Raw genomic sequence first — 6,216 nt, 5'->3', positions numbered from 1 at the left:
TCATTAAATAATTATTGTCTGCCCCCACATAATTTCCCATACTTGTGAATATTAAAATGGATGAAAACTGGAAAAAAAAGCTTAAACATAAATATCACTATTATCTTGATCTTGTCAAAATTATTTTAAAAAAGGAATTGTGCCAAGTCTGTTTATATACTGTATCTCATTTAAACAGTCCTTCATGTTAATAGGGTAAACTTGCTAAATATCAGATAGAAAAATGTAAATACAAACCCTGTTGGGTTTTATTTTTTGCTCCCTGGCAGCATGCAACTCCTACCTAGTCTTAATTGATCGTCTTTTCTATTTTTACACATCTTGATATACTAGGGGGTGTCAGTATTTTCCCAATGATACTAACATAATCTGAAATCAACTTGCATTAGCTGGCTGGCTGGCTTGCAACAAGGGGTTAAATATTTTTGTTCTGTTCAGTAGGTATTTTAATGGATTCACTTACATGCTTTATTGAGCCACTTACACCCATTTAATGACAGAGATGAGCAGGAATAGGAAAGAGCTACCTTTGCTGTTCTCCCCTTCAGAGCCAGAGGAGTGTTCTACCCATTAATCACAGGTGTATACTTTCTAGCATGTCATTACCTGCAGTGATTTGGGCAACAAACAATTATCTTAACTGCATCTTTGTGTAACTAGATGGAAAATTGGTGAGGAGAAGGATAGTTTTTATTAGGAGAGAGAGCTGGATGCACTTATGCAGGAGGTGGAAGACATGGGTGCAAGCCCCTGCACTGAATCCGCCCGAGTCGGGATTTGAAATCAGATCTGCTACATCCCCTGTGAGTGTCCAAACTACTAGCCTACGGCATATTGCCATACTGCACAGGCATCCATCCATGCATATTCAAGCACAGGATCAGAGCCTAAAAGTGGATCATTTGTTGAAATGAGAATTATTCACTTCCCTGGTGTCCTGTTGCTTTCTTTGTGATGCCAGAACAGAAACCTCCTATTAAGGCCAAATCCATTGAAGTGCAATGTAAAAGCAAGAAAGTTAAACAAAATAAAGTATTTGTGCATATTGTTTCTTGTAAGATGCATGAAAATGGCCTTATGATATTCATTTGGAAAAAGGTCTGCTTTCTGGTTTTTTAACCCTAGGAATGTCACATTCCGGATATCACTGTTATATTTAGGAGAACTTCAGCAAGTTTCTGAAGGACCAGACAAAGGAGATTGAAACCTCAGCAACAGCTTGTCCATCTTGGGGGGGCGGGCATGCTGACTAGTAGGGAATGCTATAAAAAAAAATTCTTACTGATCCTAACACCGGTGTTGCAGTGGCAGTAGAATGCCACTATAGTAGAATGCTCTGACAGCCATTTTCAGCGCCACTTTGGTTAACCCTGCTCAGGGCATGCCTAAGTCACATGATGTTGAAAATGGCTGCAAGTGCTGCAGAGCCATCTATAGTATGGCTCCCAATGTTGTTAATGCTGGTGGGAATGCTTTTGCTAAAAAAATTCTGCTGTAAGCAGCATCTTAAGCTGTGTGAGATGTATGATTACTATCAAAGGTATTTGTAATGTAGCAGATACTATCCAGTCAGGTGTTTTGCCTCTAACAGTAGAAAATATTCATTGCTTCAGAGGAAGGAAAATAAATTATAATATGCCTGGCCTACTGTGCATGAAACATTCCTCCCTGACCTCTCCTAATCACCCCACGGTCAATGAGCTAATCCCTTCCCTGAAGCATGAGATTTGGCTACTCTTACCACTATTTTACAAATGTTGTTAGTACTCATAAAATTGTTCAGTTCATTTACAAACCCAACAACAGCAAGTACTCATTTGCAGCACTTTTGATTCTCTAGTGTCTTTCAGTCTTTCAAAGGGCTTTATTCTTGTGGTTGAAATGCGTTGGCAAGCTGCAGCCTGGGGTACCAGTACTTTTATGGAGACTTCCTTCTTCTGCTCCAGAATCTAGTTTTAAGTTGTTTTGTTTTTAAACAAAATCAAATCTCTAGCTCATGTGATTGCATAGAAAATCTTCAGTTTGTGAACCAAGTGTAACCAAGTGCAGCTGTATCTGCCTGTGCCTGCAAATGGCCCGAGACAATAGCTCTGAGAACGAGGAAGTGCCCATACTTGTCTCAGTGGCCTGTTAACTTTGAAGCCTAATAAATGATCTTTAAAAATTTCTAGATTGTTAATTCTGTAACTGAAACTCAGTTTGTGTTATCATTACCTCAGCCTCCCAACCCACGCTTACCCATGTTGTTTCATCCACCTGGTGTACTCTGTCAGATTGTGAGCTCTCTGGGGCAAGAACTCTCTCTTCTTTGCTAAATGTCTGCAGAGCATCTTGCACAATGGGTCCCTGATCCTTGACTGCGGGGTCCTGGGTACTAAAGTAATATGAATAATAATAATAATTATAAAAAAGGAAAACAATGATCAACTGACATCACTAAAAGTATGGCACATAAGGAAAAAGGGCCATCGTATTAGGAATAACTGCAGTCTAAGGTGAGTGGCATCTCATTTGGGTGTATGAAATGGGTGGGGCCCAGTTCATGGGCAGAGCTTCATAGAATCATAGAATCATAGAATATCAGGGTTGGAAGGGACCTCAGGAGGTCATCTAGTCCAACCGCCTGCTCAAAGCAGGACCAATCCCCAATTAAATCATCCCAGCCAGGGCTTTGTCAAGCCTGACCTTAAAAACTTCTAAGGAAGGAGATTCTACCACCTCCCTAGGTAACGCATTCCAGTGTTTCACCACCCTCCTAGTGAAAGAGTTTTTCCTAATATCCAACCTAAACCTCCCCCACTGCAACTTGAGACCATTACTCCTTGTCCTGTCCTCTTCTACCACTGAGAATAGTCTAGAACCATCCTCTCTGGAACCACCTCTCAGGTAGTTGAAAGCAGCTATCAAATCCCCCCTCATTCTTCTCTTCTGCAGACTAAACAATCCCAGTTCCCTCAGCCTCTCCTCATAAGTCATGTGTTCCAGACCCCTAATCATTTTTGTTGCGCTTCGCTGGACTCTCTCCAATTTATCCACATCCTTCTTGTAGTGTGGGGCCCAAAACTGGACACAGTACTCCAGATGAGGCCTCACCAATGTCGAATAGAGGGGGACGATCACGTCCCTCGATCTGCTCGCTATGCCCCTACTTATACATCCCAAAATGCCACTGGCCTTCTTGGCAACAAGGGCACACTGCTGACTCATATCCAGCTTCTCGTCCACTGTCACCCCTAGGTCCTTTTCTGCAGAACTGCTGCCTAGCCATTCGGTCCCTAGTCTGTAGCTGTGCATTGGGTTCTTCCATCCTAAGTGCAGGACCCTGCACTTATCCTTATTGAACCTCATCAGATTTCTTTTGGCCCAATCCTCCAATTTGTCTAGGTCCCTCTGTATCCTATCCCTGCCCTCCAGCATATCTACCACTCCTCCCAGTTTAGTATCATCCGCAAATTTGCTAAGAGTGCAATCCACACCATCCTCCAGATCATTTATGAAGATATTGAACAAAACCGGCCCCAGGACTGACCCCTGGGGCACTCCACTTGACACCGGCTGCCAACTAGACATGGAGCCATTGATCACTACCCGTTGAGCCCGACAATCTAGCCAACTTTCTACCCACCTTATAGTGCATTCATCCAGCCCATACTTCTTTAACTTGCTGACAAGAATACTGTGGGAGACCGTGTCAAAAGCTTTGCTAAAGTCAAGAAACAATACATCCACTGCTTTCCCTTCATCTACAGAACCAGTAATCTCTTCATAGAAGGCGATTAGATTAGTCAGGCATGACCTTTCCTTGGTGAATCTTGACAGAACACTACCATTATTTATCCACCTAAACTCTTGTTTGTCTATCATTTCATTCACCAATGAGCTGTAGCTGCCTCTGAGGTAACACAGCAGTTCTTGAACAATGCAGAGGAACTTTGACAGGGTAAGGTATAGAAGAGAAGAAGATTTCTTTGTCCAATTAAAACATCATTCTTGAACTGTGGATATCAGAAGTGGATAGAGTATTCCAGAAGCAGTTTCACCAGTGACAAATACAGAGGTAACAGTCCATCTCTACTTCTACTTGGAATTTCCTTGTTTATGCATCCCAGGACTGCATTAGCCCTTTCGGCCACAGGATCACACTGAGAGCTCATGTTCAGCTGATTATCCACCACCACCCCACAAACCTTTTTTCAGAGTCAGTGTTTCCCAGGATAAAGTCCCCAATCTTGATACTTCTTGATTTGCTTTGCTTATAGACACAAACTTTAAAGCTATCACAGTGCAATTTTCTGTCCACCCACCCCGTGTTCTTGTCAATTTTTTTTGTAATTTTTTAGCTTTTTTTCTTCCTATTTCATTCTATCAAAACACCACCTTTTCCCACCTTCTTCCTTCCCCAGCAGGAGATGCACCATAAACCCCTCATGCCTATTTAAAAAGTGTCAAAGGCAGGCATGAGATCTTTTCCCTGCTGACTCATTGGGGTGTGACTTACTCTATGTACCAAAGGTTAACATAAAAAACACTAGTTCACCTTGAACAACTGTAGTGGACAGGATTTTGCTATGTTATATAAATCCTTTCACAATTTATATTCATTAAATATTCAGTCAAAATTTATATTCAGGTTATATTGTAAACCTTCCAGGACAGGAACCATGTCTTTCTATTTGCATCACAAAATGCTTAGCACACTTTTGGACTCTGTACAATAATAAAAAATAATTTGGCTTAGAGCTGCCACATTCTATTCAGAGGAAGTTACCTCATGGTCTATGTGTTAGATGGCTGGTTATTGTCACAAATGCACACACACAGCCATTCAACGCAGGTGATGAGGTTTGCTGCATCTGCTCAGAAGTTGGGAATGAGTGATGGGATGGATCACTTGATGATTACCTGTTCTGTTCATTCCTTCTGGGGCACCTGGCACTGGCCACTGTCGATAGACAGGATACTGGGCTGGATGGACCTTTGGTCTGAGCCAGTATGGCCAATCTTATGTTCTTAAGTGCTCATTTCAAATCCTATGTCTCCCCATTGTGATTGTCCTCTGCAACATGTGGAGGAGCAGGGCTGAGAACTGAACACACATTTTTTCTTTACAGGAATATGCATTCTGGCTCGTTTGCCCTGACCTCAATAAAAATTTATATTATGGCATTCAGCTAGGGGAAGTTTACGTGTTTGTTTTGCTTCAGGTTTAAACAGCTAGGTTTACAATATAAATTGCATACGAAAACAACCAAATTACATTTTAATCCTCCTACCACTTTAAACTTCAGGTACTGGAGACAATAGGAACACTACATATTGCAAACCCTGACTTCCCTCCCCAACGCCCCAAGATCTGTAAATACAACCCAAGAGTTATGATTCCCCTCTGATTTTCCTCCTAGCCAACAAACTTACCGTCCTTTCATGTGAGTGAGACAAACTTCTTAACACATTTCATTCCTTGTGGAAATAACTAGCAGAACTCACCATTACTGAAGGAGGGGATAGGGAGGGTGGAAAAATGGAACTTTCAGAGAGCTCTCCCAATCGCATTCTCTCCATTCAAATATGCATGAGGTGATGGGGCAGATAAATTGTTCTGCTATTTTACGTCTGTCCCGGCTCCCTCCTCCACGTGTGCATGCAGCAAGCACTTGCTGTCACATTGTGACCTTGTGAAAGTTATTCATTTCCCACTCGAACCAGCTGTAACAAACAATTTGTGCATGTTGCATTTACTGAAGGAAAATTATACTTTTTTTTCCTTTGTATTACTGAGTGATTTTTATTTTGAAAACATTTTTCTATTCCTTGGGTTTTCCTTGCTCTAGATTACAGCTGGGATTTTTTCAAGCAGGAATATGAACAGTGCCTGGAACTGTCACATTCAGGTGTGATGAGACCATCATAGAGTCACAGAGGATTAGGGTTGGAAGAGATCTCAGGAGGTCATCTAGTCCAACTCGCTGCTCAAAGCAGGACCAACCCCAACTAAATCATCGCAGACAGGGCTTTGTCAAGGGCTGGGCCTTAAAAACCTCTAAGGATAGAGATTCCACCACCTCCCTGGTAACCCATTCCAGTGCTTCACCATCCTCCTAGTGAAATAGTTTTTCCTAATATCCAACCTAGACCTCCCTCACTGCAACTTCAGATCATTGCTCCTTGTTCTGTCATCTGCCACCACTGAGAGCAGCATAGCTGCATCCTCTTTGG

Source organism: Eretmochelys imbricata, chromosome 6, assembly GCF_965152235.1.
Source record: "Eretmochelys imbricata isolate rEreImb1 chromosome 6, rEreImb1.hap1, whole genome shotgun sequence".
Lineage (NCBI taxonomy): Eukaryota > Metazoa > Chordata > Testudines > Cheloniidae > Eretmochelys > Eretmochelys imbricata.
The sequence above is the reverse complement of the archived record's forward strand: the minus strand, read 5'-3'. Positions refer to the sequence as shown.